This window comes from Bubalus bubalis, chromosome 5 (genome assembly GCF_019923935.1).
Source record: "Bubalus bubalis isolate 160015118507 breed Murrah chromosome 5, NDDB_SH_1, whole genome shotgun sequence".
Taxonomy (NCBI): domain Eukaryota; kingdom Metazoa; phylum Chordata; class Mammalia; order Artiodactyla; family Bovidae; genus Bubalus; species Bubalus bubalis.
This window is the reverse complement of record NC_059161.1, coordinates 92,189,687-92,210,017: the sequence shown is the minus strand read 5'-3', so window position 1 is coordinate 92,210,017 and position 20,331 is coordinate 92,189,687. Positions and strand designations below refer to the sequence as shown.

At 38.8% G+C, this 20,331-nt stretch overlaps 1 protein-coding gene across 32 annotated transcripts in view; it reads right to left on the bottom strand.

Annotated features, from left to right (window-relative positions):
- DLG2 (discs large MAGUK scaffold protein 2) overlaps positions 1-20,331 on the bottom strand; it is a 2,352,634-nt gene that overhangs the window by 569,014 nt on the left and 1,763,289 nt on the right. The window lies entirely within an intron of this gene.

Here is a 20,331-nt window from a genome sequence, read left to right as displayed (position 1 = left end):
ATTTTTTTAACCACTTACAGTACTTACATAATAAGTACACACTTATTATGTGTGGCACATAATACATACTCTATATGTTGACCACATGTACAAATGAATAAATGACTACAACTTCCTATATTTATACTGCAAAATTCTTGCTTGGTGATTTGTGGGGGGTGGTTGGTTTTACCTAAGAATCGAATAGGTTCCTCCATATATTTATTCATAGTGTGCTCCCTGCCCCCTAGAGTTCATTTCAGAGAGTTTTCCACAAGGAAGATTTTAGTAACATTTCTATTAAGTGAATTCATCTAGGGATACTGAAACATTATCTAAAATAGCAATATTTTTATAGCTGTTATTGACAAACATGCATATTATGATCAGATAAAATTTTCTATAGTTTCTGGTCAAAGATCCATATTAAAAAAAAAAGTTTCACAACTCTCTTCTCCATTTTTTAAGTACATGGTCTGAAAGTACTTTCAATATCTTTCCATTATGTAAGAATGAAAAGATGGGTATTGAAATGAAAGGACTATGAGCAGTCAGGGTCATGGACCCAGAAAGTGTAGCCTTAGCAGGGAACGTTAAGGAGCAAGTCAGGAAACTGGGCCATGCCCAGAGCCAAATTGCACCTCCTGGGGCCACAAGACACCGGAGGCAGCAAGTGGTGGTCACGAGCCCGAGCAGAGGCACAGGAAGTGGACTCAGTGACGGTATGGTCTATGGTTCTGGAGCTCCAGCCCTCAGTGTGGCTCTTCCTGTATAACAGGCGCTCAGTCAGTGCAGACTGAGAATGGAGAACAGGGAAGAAAAGAGGGTAAACCAAGCATTACAAATGAACTACCTAATTTATAATATTGCTGTGGCCAATCATGTGATGTCAGCGTAGACATAATGTCTAGAGACCTGGATTCTTTTTCAACACAAAGCTTTCCATGACACAGAAGGCGGTTCCTTGGTGTGCTTATTTTGTGCAACACAGTAGAAGGGCTGAGGAGGACTCCAGAGGCCTATCTGTCCTATGGAATAATGACCTCAGTGGGAAAACGAAGTACTTTACAGTGGAGTCGGCTGGTTCTATCCCAGTGGCTGTAACATTTACAAGAAGAATTAAAAGTTTTTAAAATAAAAGAGCCAGATTTATTAGGGAATCTATCCTTCAAGAAGACAACGGCTCTGTTTTAAGAAAAATCCAGTAAGTTCATAAATTTCTGTTTATCAATTTAAACATATACATAATTTATACTGGTAAATACAGCACTTAAAAGAGGCAACTGCAAATGATTCTTAAAAACTGTTCTTTTTTTTTCTTCATATGATATTTGTTTTTTTCTTTCTGACTTATTCACTCTGTATAACAGGCTCTAGGTTCACCCACCTCACTAGAACTGACTCCAATGCATTCCTTTTTATGGCTAAGAAATATTCCACTGTATATATGTACCACAACCTCTTTATCCATTCATCTAATGATGGGCATCTAGATTGCTTCTATGTCCCAGCCGTTGTAAATAGTGCTGCTAGTAAAACAGTACTGATAAACCTATTTGCGGGGCAGGAATAGAGACACAGACATAGAGAACAGACTTTGGACATAGAAAGGGAAGGAGAGGGAGACAAATTGAGAGAGTAGCATTGAAACACATACACCAGCAAATATAAGCTCAGCTCAGTCGCTCAGTCATCTCTGACTCTGCGACCCCATGGACTGCAGCACACCAGGCCTCCCTGCCTATCACCAACTCCCGGAGTTTACTCAGACTCATGTCCATTGAGTTGGTGATGCCATCCAACAACTTCATTCTCTGTCATCCCCTTCTCCTCCCACCTTCAATCTTTGCCAGCATCAGGGTCTGTTCAAATGAGACATTCTTTGCACCAGGTGGCCCAAGTATTGGAGTTACAGCTTTAGCATCTACTTCCAATGAACATTCAGGACTGATTTCCTTTAGGATGGACTGGTTGGATCTCCTTGCAGTCCAAGGGACTCTCAAGAGTCTTCTCCAACACCACAGTTCAAAAGCATCAATTCTTCGGTGCTCAGCTTTCTTTATAGTCCAACTCTCACATGCATACATGACTACTGGAAAAACCATAGCTTTGACTAGACAGACCTTTGTTGGCAAAATAATGTCTCTGCTTTATAATATGCTGTCTAGGTTGGTCATAACTTTTCTTTCAAGGAGCAAGCGTCTTCTAATTTCATGGCTGCAGTCACCATCTGCAGTGATTTTGGAGCCCAGAAAAATAAAGTCTCTTTCTGTTTCCACTGTTTCCCCATCTATTTGCCATGAAGTGATGGGACCAGATGCCATGATCTTAGTTTTCTGAATGTTGAGTTTTAAGCCAACTTTTTCACTCTCTTCTTTCACTTTCATCAAGAGGCTCTTTAGTTCTTCACTTTCTGCCATAAGGGTGGTGTCATCTGCATATCTGAGGTAATTGATATTTCTCCCGGCAATCTTGATTCCAGCTTGTGCTTCCTCCAGCCCAGCATTTCTCATGATGTACTCTGCATATAAGTTAAATAAGCAGGGTGACAATATACAGCCTTGACGTACTCCTTTTACTATTTGGAACCAGTCTGTTGTTCCATGTCCAGTCCTAACTGTTGCTTCCTGACCTGCATACAGATTTCTCAGGAGGCAGTTCAGGTGGTCTGGTATTCCCATCTCTTTCAGAATTTTCCATAGTTTATTGTGATCCACACAGTCAAAGGCTTTGGCATAGTCAATAAAACAGAAATAGATGTTTTTCTGGAACTCTCTTGCTTTTTTGATAATCCAACGGATGTTGGCAATTTGATCTGTGGTTCTTCTGCCTTTTCTGAAGCCAGCTTGAACATCTTTAAGTACTGGGTTCATGTACTGTTGAAGCCTACCTTGGAGGCTTACTATGCTTTGAGCATTACTTTGCTAGCGTGTGAGATGAGTGCAATTGTATGGTAGTTTAAGCATTTTTTGGCATTGCCCATATATAAAATAGATAGTAATAGGAAGTTGCTGTATAACAAAGGGAGCTCAACGTGGTACTCTGGGACAATCTATGGGGTGGAATGGGGTGAGTGGGAGGTTCAAGGGGAGGGACATATGTATACTTATGGCTGATTCACACTGTTGTATGGCATAAGCCAACGCAATATTGTAAAGCAATTATCTTTCAATTAAAAATAAAATTTTAAAAGTATATTTATCAGTTTTTACAGATAATTCACTGATAAATACTTTTTTAAAAATTTATTTTTAATTGGAAGATAATTGCTTTATAATATTGCATTGGCTTCTGCCATACAACAATGTGAATCAAGTTTTTTTGTTTGTTTGTTTATCACTTTATATAAGTAATTCATGGGCTCCCTAGGTGACTCAGTAGTAAAGAATCTGCCTGCCAGTGCAGGAGACAGAACATGTGGGTTCAATCATGAGATCCAGTGGATTTCCTAGAGGCGGAATTGCAGCCCACTCCAGTATTCTTGCCTGGAGAATCCCACGGACAGAGGAGTCTGGCGGGCTACCAGTCCACAGGGTGGCAAAGAGTGGACAGAAACTAAGCACACACACCCACGTGATTCACACAGTGGGAAGTTATGTAAAAGAAGACACACTTTCAACTAGCCATTGAAATACATCTTTTAAAACAGTCAGATTGAATATTGTTCATGATTTGGGCACAGAGAGTTGCTTTTGCTTTCTTGACATAATCAGCTTTACAAAGATTAACATATATTTCCCATGGTTTTAGAGACAGAAAGATGCATGATTCTGATTAGACAAAGTCACCTTGGGAGATCACAGTCTTATTTATACCTAAAATGTGCTGTCTGCACAAAAATTCAGCTTGGGAAAAGTGTTGTATTAAATAGGCTGCATAAATATGAATTAAATAAGAAATGAAGAGACAGGTATGAGCTCTATGGGAATTATTCTGGGTAGGTTATCACAAGAGGACCTGCTTTTATTCTTCAATTTTTCCACCCTGAAACAGCGCTACTGTGGCAGAGATGGCTGGGTTGCTTCCCAAACATTCATTTCACTTATTTCTTAACCCTTTTTTCTCATTAATGGAAATCAAAACTTTCATTGGTCACTTTTCCTGTAATAAAGATTTTTATTTCTCAGTTTTGTAGGTAGATGTGGCTCTGGGATTTGTGAGATGGCTGCTTAAAGGGAAGCTGACTTAGCTGAGACCCCTGCAGTTTTACTCTCTCCCTCTGCTGACCTGGAATCCAGATACAGTTGCTGGAGCTTCAGCAGTCTTCTTGGACCATTAAGCAGCCTTGAGGATGAAGGTAAACAATTCAGATAGCAGAGCATATTGGTAGAGCTTATGTTACTGGTGATGTAGAGTGATAGTATATACCACCTCTGGACTACCTATTTCTGGATATTTTTGTGTGTAAAAATAAACCATTAATATCTTGTTTATGCTATTTGGACCATAAAAAATGCTAAGCACTGAAGAATAGATGCTTTCAAACTGTGGTGTTGGACAAGACTCTTGAGAGTTCCTTGGACTGCAAGGAGATCAATCCAGTGCATCCTAAAAGAAATCAGTCCCGAATATTCATTGGAAGGACTGATGCTGAAGCTTGAATACTTTGGCCACCTGATAGGAAGAGCTGACTCATTGGAAAAGATCCTGATGCTGGGAAAGAATTGAAGGCAGGAGGAGAAGGGGATGACAGAGGATGAGATGGTTGGATGACATCACCAACTCAATGGACATAAGTTTAAGCAAACTTCAGGAGATGATGAAAGAGAGGGAAGCCTGGCATGCTGCAGTCCATGGGGTTGCAAAGAATTGGACATGACTGAGCAATTGAACAAAAAAAATTCTTTTATTATATAAATAGTACCTAATATTAATGGATATTTGTTTGTTGTTTAGTTGCTCAATCGTGTCTGACTCTTTGCGACCCCATGGACTGCAGCCCGCTAGGACCCTCTGTCCATGGGATTTTCCATCAGGAACACTGGAGTGGGTTGCCATTTCCTCCTCCAGGGGATCGTCCTGATCCAGGGATCAAACCCAAATCTTCTGCACTGGCAGGTGGATTCTTTACCACTGAGCCACCAGGGAAGCCATTAACAAATATACTTCTACAAAATAAAAGGCTGATTATCTAATACAAAGAAATAACTATAAATAGGACCTACCATAAGGTGCTAATACATTTAACTCTGTCAGCAGTCCAAATAACACTTTCTTTATACACAGAAAACTTTAAAGAATGCTATTTTCTTACTATATAATTTAGAACCCATGGTTGTTTAGAGAACTCACTGCATCTTTATTTTAAAAAAATACATACATAAAATAGTAGCTAATCTAAACTGCAAGCACAGGGCCTAAGAAAAAAGGAATCAGTGACTTTTTCAGGCCATAAAACATTTTCATGGTGATGTCATTTCAGCAATATTGTACTTTCTGCCTAGAGAGCTTATTCAATTTTCTCAGTCTAATATTGTCTCCACAGACCAAGAAAATGATGTTACCAATTTTCTTCTAGTTTTTTTTTTTTAACCTCAGTAACACTATATTTGGAGACAAATTATGAGAATTAAACCTGTTTAATACATATATACCTTAAGGAAAAAAAATCTGTATTTTTTTTTTTTCTGAGTACCTGTATTGTACTCAACTAAGTAATGAAAATATTTTACTATCTGACCTCTATAATAAAATTAAGACCAAAAACATGAGGCCTGATACATTGTTCAGTGCCGAACTGATGATTCTTTTCCCTATATTTTTGGGAACCATTTCAGGAACATAATATTATTTCACAGCTCACATATTTAGAAGATATGGCATTTGGGGCAGCCTTAAGTGTCTTAGATGTTCTAAAGTCACTTCCAGAATTGTTTCATAGTGAATTGATTCCTTGCTTAAGCTTAACTATTCTTGATTCAAAGTTTTATCAAAGTCAATTAAAAGAGATACACCTACTGATGTTGCAGGCTTTCATTCCTTTTCTATTTTTTAAAATATTATTTTATACAGTCACTGGGTAAAGAATGGGAAGCCCATGGTGGCTCAGACAGTAAAGAATCTGCCTGCAATGGAGAAGACCCGGGTTCAGTCCCTGGGTTTGGATAAAGAGTAGACATATTAAACCCAGTTTCTTTTCTTTTCTTGATTGCCCAAAGCCTTGATTTCTCAGAAGATGGGTAGATAAAAAAAACAAAAAAACCCCAAAACATAACAAAAACCCTCGACAGACTTGACAAAGACTTCTTGAAATACTGACAATGTCCTCTTGCAACCAAGTAACTAAATTAAAAATATCAGAGAGAATCTCCTTTCAAATGATGTAAAAATATGGTTCACATTTGAAGATTTCTGTCTGCTAGTTTGTGTTATGTGCTGCATAAGCCACAGTAAAACATCCACTAATATCCTTCTATGCAAGTTACCGTCTGAACATACAGAATGGCTCTTTGAATGAATGGATAGAGAATGGTTAAAAAAAAATCTATATTTATATAGCTTTTTTTTTTTTTTAACCATTCTCCATTGAGAGAAAAGACTCAATGAGAAAAAGACTTCCAACTCTTTCAAGAAGCCGTAAGTTATTCTGAATTGCCTGACTAGGTTTCAGATTTTCAGATCATCATTAATTACAGGTAATACAGAGCGACAGAAACTCCAATGTTCTAGGAAACTGACAGCTATAAGTACTTGGTATGCACAGCTCATCAGCTCTCAGAGGGACGGGCTTGTGTATGTGCAAGTCTGGCCACAGCAACGCCTGCCCTCACTTCCTGTGAGACTCACCTCAGAAGCTGGGGCCCCTCAAAGGCTTCACAGCTCTGAGCTTCACAAGGCTTAATGCCAGCAGTCAGCATTCCTGCTATTTCCCTACAGTTATATTCTCTATGACCTCTCTGCCAGACAGACAAGAAACGCCAATTTATGAGCTGACACTGGGATCTGGGTGGCAGGAACAGATGTTATCGTCACTTCCAATATATGCAGGAAAGAAGTGCCGCGGGGAAATGACTCTGGGCAGTATGAATCAGCCAGACACAACTGAAAGGGCCTCTTCATCCCACTGCAAACCTCCTAGGTCAGAAGGTAATGAATACGGAAATGCAATCCAAGGTACCTACAGGCTCTCTTCATTCTGCTGATGTCCCCAGAAGAGGGGGAAACGCAGTTAGAGACATTAGCATAATCTCTAAGAGAATTTATAAACAAATCATTTATCTTGCTGTCCACTTATCAGGGGCCGTGGATAAATGGCTTTGTACTCTGCAGTGCTGAGCCATCAGCATTTATTTGCATATCTATGGGTTTATAATTGCAGGCTCTTATAGTATATAATTAGTACACCCCAGCCTGTGGTGATCTTTCTTTTCTCTGGACACCATTAGCACTTGCTATTTGTTCTGCTTTCTGGGGGCAGTTTTAATTGCTCATCCACAATGCTAGTATATTAGAGGGAGGTGCTTCACTCAACCTTATTTTAAGGAAAACCACCTTCCGGTAGTCACCTAGGGACATGAGAGCTGGACCATAAAGAAGGCTGAGCGCTGAAGAATTGATGGTTTCGAATTGTGGTGCAGGAGAAGGCTCTTGAGAGTTCCTTGGGCTGCAAGGAGACCAAATCAGTCAATCCAAAAGGCAGTCAACCCTGAATATTCATTGTAAGGACCGATGCTGAAGCTGAAGCTCCAATACTTTGGTCACCTGATGTGAAGAGCTGACTCACTGGAAAAGACCCTGATGCTGGGAAAGACTGAGGGCAGGAGGAGAACAGGTGGCAGAGGATGAGATGGTTAGATGGCATCACTGACTCAATGGACATGAGTTGAGCAAATTCTGGGAGACAGTGAAGGACAGGGAAGCCTGGTGTGCTGCAGTTTATGGGGTTTCAAAGAATCGGACACAACTTAGCAACTGAACAATAACAACCCTGCCTGTAATTGCCCTTGCCCATTTGCCCCACATGACTCCAACCCAACTTACTCTCCTCCCTAGCCAAACTGCTTGGACCAGGGTTGGACCCCCCAACTCTGCAACCATGGCTTGCATGGTAGTGCTCAAAAAAGTCAAGGCCAATTGGATTCTGTGGAATGTGAATAAAGGGGGAGAAAAAGAAGTTGTAAACTGGTAGCAGAAGGGAAAGATGCAGGCATGTAGATGGTAGCTATAGCTGTGTCTATCTATTACAGAGCACCAGAGCAAAGCTCTACCAAATTTTGTCACAAAAGTATCTAGTAGTTTCTTAAACCCAAAGTAACTGTTTGGGTCCATTCTTTAAGGGGACTATTGGGCTCATGCTACTGAATTTCTCTGTAGATTTCACGTGCCATTTGCTATATAGTGAAAATCAACTATCACCTCCCACCGTATTTTCTTACTGAAGCTTAAGTCACATCTTTTGCTGGCAATCAAACGAGTGAAAATTAAACAGGTAGCTTTGCTATTATTGTCCTTTTCAGAACACCTCAGCTAGACTAGGCCGCTCAAGGATAAAAGACAAATGCTTGGACCTTCATGTAATCCCATAGCCACCTGAGACTAATACCATGCTGAGCTTTAAAATTTTGTTCCCTATGGATTCTTTTGCATTACTTTTATTCTCTGAAATGCTGTATTAAAATATTATTATCTTAATTACTGCATCTTTGAGCACCTCCTTATTTTGCACTTGATCTGTAACTTTTACTTGTCTCACCCTAACTCCCAGGCCTGTACTTAGAGACAAGGTAAATATGATGATGATAATGACAGTGGTGGTGATTGTAAATGCATCTGTGTTGCAGCAGAAGATACAAGGTCAAAGGAATATGACTCACTTCTCAGAGTTACAGGAAGAGTGACTCATTTAATCAAGTTTCCCATGTCTCCATTAAATGCACCGCTCTCCAATCCCTCAGACTATCTCGGGCAGAGTTCTCATCTCATTACACTGTCATATTTGGTGCACTGGGCTCTTTCCTTCTCTAGACTATTAGCTCACGGAAGATCAGCACCAAATCTCATTTATCTTTGTTTCCCCATAACTTTCCTGAGTGTAAGAAGGTATGAATGAAGCACTGTCATGGAAAAGGAATAGAGCTGTAACAGAAGATGTGATTAGTGCTTTGAATTCTCTCTTCCTGAACTAGAGCTAAACGGGAAGAGCCTAAAATTGCAGGAGGAAAGATTTGGGTTAAATATTTGTATAACTCGGACAATAAATCTCTCTGTCATATAGACTGGTATGGATAAATCTGTAAACCATTCAGATTTTCCACCCCTTATCCTGCTATGGCCTTCCCTGGCTGCCCAAAGTGGGCAAGAAGTATCCAGACCCATGCCCTACATCAGCAGGCACGCTTGCAGGCTTAGTTGCTCAGTCGTGTCTGACTCTGAGACACTTTGGACTGTAGCTTGCCAGGCTCCTCTGTTCGGGGAATTTTTCAGACAAGAATACTGGAGTGGGTTGCCATTTTCCTCCTCCAGGGGATCTTCCCAACCCTGGGGATCAAATCCGCATCTCCTGTGTCTCCTGCACTGCAGGCAAATTCTTTACCAGCTCAGCCATTAACAGTACATATACCCAAAATACATTAATAATGGCAGTTGGATGGCTGAGGGCTTGGAGGCCTAAACACCTAGAATATTGCCTGACATAACTTGGAGAAAAAGCTTTTCAAATCTTAAAATATATTCTCTTCGTTGCATGTAGTACATTACATACTCTTCTTTACACATAGAACGTTGTTTTTTGAGCCAAGGATTTGGATAAGGAAGAATAAAGAGACTGAATTTCAGGCCTGGGCTAATTAGATCTTAAAGGTAGAATTTGGGGAAGCCTAAACATAATTAGGAGATAAAGCAGAATATCAGATCAAGAGGTAAACTATGAGGCTGAACACGTGAATTTGACATTATAATGATAAGAATTAAGGAAGAGGCTGACTTGTCTTATACTGAACTTTAAGCAGAAAATTGTTTGCAATTTGCCAAAGGTATTATCAGCACGTTAAAGTCTGGCATCGAGATATCTGGAGAATGGATTGGTCTAGGTGATTTGTAAGAATCCATTCATCCCCCTAATTCTAAGCATCATCAGATTAGGCCCCCAAGGACTTCTTCCATTCAGGCCCTTGGAGTGGACGCCTATTTGCACCATATTCACTTAAGTTTTCCAAAACGTAGCTTTCTCATTTTAACGATATTGAAGAACCTTCTCTGTATACGGGCAAAGTTGTAACCTATAACATATTATAATATAATTAATATATAATATAATATGTATTAATTCAGGTTATACTCTGGTTATATATACTTATAATATATAATTATATATAATTCTGGTAATATAATATAATCCTGGTATAACATAATACCAGAATTAAGTTATTATAAAGCAGTGTGGTGAGTGTACAGAAACAGAGCTAGGTTTGGATCCTGGTTCTCCAAATTCTACCCGGGTGAACTTCTGCTGTTCCTCACTCCTCCGAGCCTCAACATCCTCATCTATAAAGCAGCACAGCAGTCTCAGCCTGAGGGCGACTGTGAGGAACAGAGAAAGAAGGGCTGTAAACGGAGCTCACCCAGCATTCACTGCGGGCTCACAGAATAGTGCCCTGTTGTCTTATTACCTTCAGGCACTCGGGCTCACAGAGAAGCAAAACCTCAGAGGATGCTCCTCCCACTCTAATGCAATGTGGAAGCAAGTACCAACCAGTGGTTTCAGTATCAGAAAAGAAACTGCATTAATAGTGCCTTCTACAGGTCACTTTTGCTCTTGATTGTAAAGGTAATTGACCCTGTATCTGAGCCTCATGAGGGCGATGCTCAGTTTTTCTGAACTTCTCAATTATTTTCATTGCCCCTAAGAAGGTATCAGCTCCATCTCTAAGCCTGAATTCACGCCTGCATTTTCATCATGATTTACTTTCCTGTGTGGTTCCCAGCTGTGGTGCCAGAGCACATTGTTGGGCCACAAGTGATTTTCACTCTTATAAATAATAGTCTATGTACCATAATCTATAAGTATTTACTGTTCAAGAAGGGAAATCAGGATTGAGTCCCCATTTTCTCCATATAAACATCACTCTCAGTTATATTTTACTATGTTTGCTTATCAAGAAGGGAAATGGCAGGCCATTTAAAGTCATTTAAAAAGTTTTGAATTATTAAGTGCTTTATTTTCCTCGACAGAATGTTTGGGTTTCAGCAAAATTGGCCCCTTTTAAGACAGTGGCTTATAAATGGTTCATGAGGGTTTTATTGGATTAAGATGTACAAAGTCGTTGACCTTGACAATGGTGTCTATTAACAGGCATGTTTCCAAAGAGCACCAGAATCACAGCACCGTGGTATTGGGTAAACGTTGTCCAGCTACAAGAGTGCTTTTGTGGCATTCCGAAAGATGTGAAACAAGTATTATCTAAGACACAAGATCAGTATGTCCAGACCAAGGTCCTTGAGATGCAGACTTGACTTGTTAGAGGAAGGTTTCCTGGTGGCTCAGATGGTAAAGAATCCACCTGCAATGCAGGAGAACCAAGTTTGACCCCTGGAAGATTCCCTGGAAAAGGAAATGGCAACCCACTCCAGTATTCTTGCCTGGAAAATTCCATGGACAGAGGAACCTGGCAGGCTATAGGCCATGGGGTTACAAACAGTCAGACACAACTGAGTGACTAACATTTTCACTTTCAGTTTTTTTTCAACATAGTATTTAAATGCTTTTATTTTTTATAAACCTACTTTTAAAGATTTCTAAAAATTTTTTTAATGAACTCATGGGACAAAATGTCAATCTATAGAAAAAAAGCAGATTAATAATTATATAGCATTTTGATGGAAAAAATTTTAAGCATACAATAAATAGAAGAAATCACACAAAAGACATGAGATTTGACTACACAAAAATGTAAAACCACTAAATAAAAAAAACTGATAAGCAAGCAACAAGCTGGGGAAAGATCTACTCAAATCTGTTTATCAATATTTTAAAGATGTTCCTACAACTCAATAAGAAAAACCACAAACTTTCAATAGATGTTGGTAGTGCCCAATCATAAAAGAGGAAGTAAAAATGACAGATAGACACACACATATAAATGTCTAACCTCAAAAGGAATAAAAGCAATACAAATTAAATGATACTCTCCCTTTGCTTGTTTAAAATAATAAAAGATTTTCAAATCAATAAATCATAATTTAGTTGTGGTATGGTGAGATAGACATTCATATTGCTGGTGTTATAAAGTATAAAACCCCCTTAAAACATTTCAAGAAAGCAATTTGGCAATATATTTCTGGAGTTTTAAGAAGTAATCCTACCCTTTGGTTCAGCAATTCTACCTCTAGCGTGCAATCTTAAGAAGATAAAAAAGTTGAACAAAGGTTTCTACAGAGAGTCTCTGTGGTTCGTTATAAGAGCAGACCAGAACAAAAGGAGATGATCAAAATGTCCAACAAAGAGAGAAAGATATAGGACATAAGATACAGCCACATGTTTAGCCATTCAAGTTAATATTCATAAAATAGTTAATAATATAGGCAAATATTTTGTTGGAGTATAAAATTACATATAGGGTCGTGGGAAAGTGGGAGGTGCAAACGCCTTATTCTCTTATCACTTGGGAAGGAGACTGGACTTAAGATGAAAAAGAAAACACAGTGAAAAGTAGGATTCAGGTGAAGGGCTCGGCTGGGTGGAAGAGGGCTTTTTAGAAAGTGGTAACACACAGCATGTGCAAAATTAAAGAGAAATCTGAAAACAAGCCACATTTAGGGAATTTGTTAAAGGCCTGAGTAGGAGACAGACTTGAAAAGATCGGCAGGTCTTGAGCACAGTTCTAATATTCACAGGCAATGGGAAGTCATGAGATTAGTGGGTACTGAATGCAGTTAAGTGAATTTAATTATTTTGACTGTTTATTTGTATATTCTTTCATTCATTTCATAAATACTTACCAAATGCCCACGGTATACCAGAGAGAGGTACTAGATATATATAGATTAGTGAATAAGACAAAATGTTCCTGTTGGTCACTGAGCAAATGTTCTGTTTGCAAGGAACAAAGACTTATTTGAACTTCTTCAGGACATATATGCATGGTTACTCAGAATAAGCTGAACTGGCAAGATCAGGAATGGTGAGAACCAATGAGCTCAATCTTTGTTCCAGATCCTTCCTGTCGAAATGACAGCTGTTCTTTCTGTGCTACTTCTTTCTTCTCTCTACTCACCACTGTTGTTAACCAATATTCTATAAATGAGATACTCCCTACCTCAGAGTTTCTGTTTGCTCCTGGTGTCTGCTTCCTAATAACATCAACTTACACATGACTCGGATTAGTCATTGGAAGGACTGATGATAAAGCTGAAGCGCCAATATTTTGGCCCCCTGATGCAAAGAGCTGATTCATTAGAAAAGACCCTGAAGCTGGAAAAGACTGGAGGCAGGAAGTGAAGGGGGTGCGACAGAGAATGAGATGGTTGATGGCTTCTCTGACTCAATGGACATGAATCTGAGCAAACTCCAGTAGATAGGGAAGGACAGGGAAGCCTGGTGTGCTGCAGTCCATGGCGTTGCAGAGCGGGACACAACTTACCAACTGAACAATAACACATGTATCATGCTGGACTCTGGCCTTCTTTACATTGTTAACTATTAGCTTCTCCTTTGAGAATCGCTCGATTTGGCCTGCTTTTCAGTGAAAAATTCCTGAGAGAGACCTACTTCACTTTTTTGAGCAAACCACATTACTGGTCACTGGTTAACTTCTGGAAAGCCCTCCTTTGGGTCAAGCACAGACTCTCAGGTCTGGCTGAGACATTCAGGTCTGGCTGGGGGATGAGCCACCTGGCCCTTCTGTGTTTGCCCTTTCGGCAGAGCCATAGGTGGGGCACAATTGGCTGAGGTGAGCTGGGCATCCTACTGATATTCTAAGTTTTGGCCTGTGGAGTAACTGCCCCATCTCCATCTTGTCAGCCAGTACTATTTGAAGATGGTGCAAAGACAGCAAAACCCTGCCTTTGGAGGAACAATTTGGAAACAACAAGTCTGAACAAGAGAAAAATATGAGGAGAATATATATGTCAGTCCTAATTTCCTAATTTGTCCCATCTTCCACTTCCCCTCGGTATGTCTGTATTATATCTGCATCTCTATTCCTAACCTGCAAATAGCTTCATCTGTACCATTTTTCTAGATTCCCAGTGGGAATCTGCTATAAAGGACAGGAAGCTTAGCTCTGCTCTGTGATGACCTAGAGGGGTGAGGTGGGGATGGGGGGGAGGTCCAGGAGGGGGGGATATATGTATACATACAGCTGATTCACTTCACTGTACAGCAGAAACTAACACAGCATGGTGAAGCTACTGTACTCCAGTAATTTAAAAAAAAAAAAGAAAAGAAAAATATAGGGAACATCACCTTCCCACCCCCAAATAAGGTTCAAAGCTTAATATCTCCGTAGGGTTTCTCTCTGTTTATCACGATATTAAGACATAATACAAAAATTACATAATACATAATTACAAAAGAAAAACTCTACAATGCTAATTTTCTTTTCTCAGAGGCTCCAAGATGATTTGCATCTGTAACACTGAAACTAAAGGTTTCTAAATTGGTTAAGGTCTTGCATTTGAAAATTCACACCTACATACGAATTTCTGAATATGTTTAGCCAAATCCTATCTTCCAAAGCAGAATGTGATAATGTTAATTCAACTATATATGTCTGCATGTCGACTTTACATTATCCATACAGACTCTATAGGGGAGAAAACCCCTTGTTCCTTTAACTGAATGAAAGCTCAGGTGAAGGATAAGAGCAGGTCCCATGAAGGAAAGATAATGTTCAAATAAAGTCTCTACTTATCAACAGGAAGGATGAAATGGTATTAACTAAATCCCTTAAATGGATTTCTTTTCCATCCTTGAGGAAATGGTACATTTTCCTCTATTTCATGAGGCTGTTGCCATTTACTCTTTTGGGTCTATTACAGCCAGTAGGTTATGAAGATTGCCTGGTAGCCAGGAAGGAAGGATAAGACATCCATAAGAACAAAAGATTGCTGCAGCCTTGCCTTGCTCTCTTTCGAGAGGGTTGCGCTGCTACTAAAATTGGATGAAAAGACAGCCTGAGGTCATAAATTATCTTGACCTGATGGTCCCACATCCAAGTTAAATTTACATTTATTGGTCCCTTCTTCCAACCATATATTTTAGGAAGTTTCTGTGGATGTATGTATAACTTGTTTCTCATTTCTAGCAGGGTCTCAATCCTATTTTCCCCATAAGTCCTCTCAAGTACACCTGAATGCAACTTTTTCTCTCTTCTAAACTCCCATATAGTATATTATTTATCATTGCCACTTAGTTTTATACTTTGAGTATTTTAAGTAGTAATAACAATAACAACTACTACTTACAAATATCTTGGAAACTCACTATGCGGCAGGCACTATGTTGTATATGCCTTATATATCATGGATTATGTAATCTACCCATTAATCCTAAAACATCTGTGATCCTATAATCTGTGGGACTTGGTAGTACCTTGCCTCTCCTCACAGAGCTGACTGGTTAATGACATGGATGGGCTTTGAACCCAGGTCGCCTGGCTGCAAAGCCTGGGTTTGAACCACTAGTTTTGTTTTTGCTTTTTAATTAATTGTTAACTAATTTTAATTCTCTTGACCACACCCTGTGGCAGGTGGGATCTTAGTTCCCCCACCAGGGATTCAACCCACACCTCTTGCACTGGAATATAGAGTCTTAACCACTGGGTTGACAGGGAATTTCCTGTAACCATTATGTTTTATTTTAAAAATTTGTCTAGCATATGCTTTCCCTCAAGTATCTTACTATATTTCTTGGTCATCTTGGCAATTATAGCTCCTGTTTTAAAGGCAGCTGAGACTAGAACAAAGAGAGCAAGCTGTGAGTCTGATTAGATTCAAGTTCCAGCTCCATCACGTAGAAGCCACATAATCTTGGGCAATTTGTTTACCTCTGTGCCTCAGTTTCTTCCCCTGTGATCAGGAATGGTGCCTGCCTCTTGGGGCCTGATGAGGATTAGAAGAAATGAGGCTTTAGCAGCACTTAGCACAGTGCCTGACTGGCTCTTAGTAAATGTCATGATTGCCACAGATATTTAAACAGGAATCAGGACAGTCAGTTACCCAGTGTATACACCCATCTGCAGTCACTTCTGTGGATGTACGTTCATTCATGAGAGATGATTTCCTCTTATGATGACAAGACCATCTTTCTGGCTATGCTTAGGATTGCCAGCGTTAGCAAACAAAATGGAATGCTCAGTTAAATTTGAATTTCAGGTAAACAATGAATAATTTTTAATATAAATATGCTAATATGCATGGGACATATTTATACGGAAAGCTCTTCATTGTTTATCATGGTTGAAATCCAGCATTTGATTCAAATTTAAGTAAGCATTATTATTTTATCTGGCAGCCAGCTGGCCCTTTGCCTTGCCAGCTCCCTATGTTGCCAGTGCTCTGTGTTGGAGCATACACATTCACACTGCGGTATAATTTACTTGTTTACTCTGACTCTCCTTTTGGTTTGCTGCATTCTTTTAAATCAACGAATGGTCTTGATTTATTTTTGTATCCCTAGTGTTTAATGCTGTATATCTATACTTATGCCCAAATTCATATCTGTACTCAAATCTTCACATAAGCTGCAGATATATATTTAAATAAATAAAAATTTAATAAAATATTTAAATAAAAATGTTTATCTGTAACAGATTATATCATATATATAGTTATGCAATTGTTTTTATTTCAACAGTTTATATTGTATGTTAGACATCCTTCCAAGACATAGCACTGTCCTTTAGCACTCTCCTGACATAGCAACCTTTCCTCTAATAGCTGCAAAGATCTTCTTTATACATCAGTGGTGATGGTATAAACTGCTGAACCTATGACCCAGAAATCCCACTTCCAAAAATTTGTCATACAAAATTGAGGATGATAGGTATACATAGAAAGTCACTGTCACAAAGTCTGTAAAAACAAAACACTGGAAAAAACATATATGTTCATCAGTATTGAATAGACATGTAGGTATTAAAAATATTGCATGGAAGCAGATATGGTGACAAAGATATTCACTATATGTTATTAAATTAAAATAGTATATGCTGCTGCTGCTGCTGCTGCTAAGTCGCTTCAGTCGTGTCCGACTCTGTGCGACCCCATAGATGGCAGCCCACCAGGCTCCCCCGTCCCTGGGATTCTCCAGGCAAGAACACTGGAGTGGGTTGCCATTTCCTTCTCCAATGCATGAAAGTGAAAAGTGAAAGTGAAGTTGCTCAGTCGTGTCCGACTCTTAGCGACCCCATGGACTGCAGCCTACCAGGCTCCTCTGTCCATGGGACTTTCCAGGCAAGAGTACTGGAGTGGGGTGCCATTGCCTTCTCCAAAATAGTATGTGTATGTGTGTGTGTGTATATATATATATAAATAAAGTAATTTAAAAAAATATATTTTTTATATTATAGATATTGAGAAAAATTTTGTCAGGGAATTTGCTGAATATCATGTCTGGGAAATACATCTACATAAATTTTTATTTCCTCTTAATATTGCACATTTTCTAAATACTTTTAAATGATATTAAAATTGTTTATCATATAAGCTGAGAGATAAAAAGCTTTAACTCTACATGTGTAGTATGAGGCCAATTCTGTGAGACATATATCTCTATGCCTATATGTAAGTTTGGAAAAGTCACTGAAATGTTAATATTGCTTTCTCTGAGTGATGGAATCATAGGCAATTTTGAATTCTTAATTGTATTTTCCTATATTTTCAAATTATTTTCTTTTGCTCAAGGGGACTGCTAGAGATTTTTACTAGGTCTTGTTCAATTCAGCCCCAAAGATCTAGATATTCTCAAACAACAGAAATAGAAAATATACATTTTCCTGCTATTAGACTAATTTTTGTTTAATAAGGAGTAACTTTTATTTCTGTATGATGCACAGGTACTAACAAGTTATTTTAAGAGTGGCAATTCAGCATTATGAATAATTGGTTATGACTAACAGAGTGGCTTAATGGGTATCACCATATTTGCTATTTAATTTGTCAAAATCTCAAATGTCTTGAGTTATGCAAATATATTCAATACTAAGAAGATTCCAGTTAAGGTTTAGCTCATAATAAGCAATTATGTGCTAACTAGAATCCTTTCATAGAAATGGTAATAATTAAAAAAAATATTTGTAGTGACTGTAGTCTTTTTCCTAATGCATCTACTCATTCATCTAACATATATTTACACAGTCAGAAAACATACAGGGAGGTTACAGACATGGTGGAAAGAAAATGAGCCTTCAGACTATAAAACCTGGGTCTGAAATCTGTCCTGCCACTTACCAGTGTGACTCTGGTGAAGTTACTTAGATTGAATCTTGGCTGCCTTATCTAGAAAATGGTTTAACTTAAGGCCTACCTTATAGGATTGCTATGAGATGAAATGAGATGCAATGTTCAAAGCCTTAAATAATCACTGCCATATGGTAGGAGCTCAGTAAATAACTATATTTATGTTCTATTTTTATGCACAAATTTGGATGATGTGGAAGATAAAAATCTGATCCAACATAGATTCTTCCCTCAAGCATCACTTTGTCTTAGAGGATGTGTATTTGTGTGTATGTGTGCATGTGAGTGTGTGTGTATGTGTGTTTTATCAAATAAGGGTAAAATTGGCTATATGTAACACGAAGAAAAGATAGACTGTCTTGGGAATTCAAATGAAGAGGAAATGCTCTCTTTCAGAGAGAACTGGGGAGAACTGTAATGAAGAAGTATCACTGGAGCTGGGATGAGAAAAATGGGTAGTATCTGAACATGTGAGAATGAGAATGCAGATGGCTAAGGAAAATCTTTTCTTGGTCAACATATGAATCCACTTATAGCCGAGTTTCTGTTTTAATAGAAAAACTTCCTCAAATCTTAGGCACATCAAGTAGATTGTGCACATTTAAGGAATTTTATGAATATTTAATATTCTAGGTGGTAGCATATTTTAGTGAAACACAAACCAAGTCTGTTACAACTCTCCTATCAGCTGTGCAAATTTAGTCAAGTTACCTATTCTTTCTGATTTTCAGTCCTGCACAATTGTGCTAGGTGGTACATGACAGGACCACTGTGAAAATAAATAGGAAAAAAGTATCCAGATGACTTATCAGAATGCTTGACATTGGCAGAACTCAGCCAGTATTAATTGTTCTCCCCACAGTCACCAGACTATTCTCCTCATTATTTTCCAAACCTCCTCTCCCTCCCTGCCAAACGCATTTTTGGGAGAGAATCATACTGATGGACCTCTTATTCATGCTCTGAGGAATTTTAAATAAGTGGTCTATCTTTGAATGCTGTTGGCCAAGATATTTCCAGCAGGCTGAGTAAGAGCACAAATCACCTAGGGGGATGAGACAATCGGCACAAAGTCCATGCACCAAGAGGACTCCTGATCTCTCCACAGGATGTAGACAACACTGCTTTTCTGGAAAATCACAACTAGACCAGTACCTCCAATGGAAACAGAAGCTGCTTTTAAATGAACTACTGAAATGAAGATACAACAATAATGAAGCCAGATGGAGGATATTTTTCTTTTTCAGATTATCAGTAGAGTGGAAACTCTATCTCTAACCCATCCAGAAGAGATTCAGCAGAAGGAATGATACATTTTCATCACAGCCAAGGTGTATATCATGCAGCAAAACTGTATAAGGGTCATAACAAAAGAACAGACATAGTGAAAAGTTATGGTCAAAACATCAAAGAGCCAGTGGACTTCACAGGTTTTGAATTCAGTTCAGGATAACTCAGTGTCAGCAGGGTAGAATGCAGAATACAGGACTTAAAGTCATCCCATAATATTCTTCTTAGTCTTCATAGGAAATATTCTGTAAAATTTACATGACTTGCCTGAGCTTTGGGAATTGGATTTTTGGGGTGAGGGGTAGGGAAGGAAAATGGTTGAATGTAAGTTTAATAACAGAGAATCCCCAAATTTCTGTCACTGTGGGGTCATGTACATCATCATCTTTAATCTTCACAGCAACAAATTTTCACAGTGGATCTTACCCCTAGTTTCTGGATAAGGAAACTGAGGCTCAGAAAGAATGAGGTGTCAAACTGTGAACTGAATGTACTAGTCGTCTCCAATGTTCACTATGCAACATTTTACCGGAAAATATTTAGTGGGAAATGTAAAGCAAAGTAAGAATTGCCAACTGTGTATGAGGCAGTTGTGTGCATTGCTGAATCATAAGGTATTTAGGTGGCAGCCTAATAAAGGGTATGGGAATTGGATTAGAATTCTCA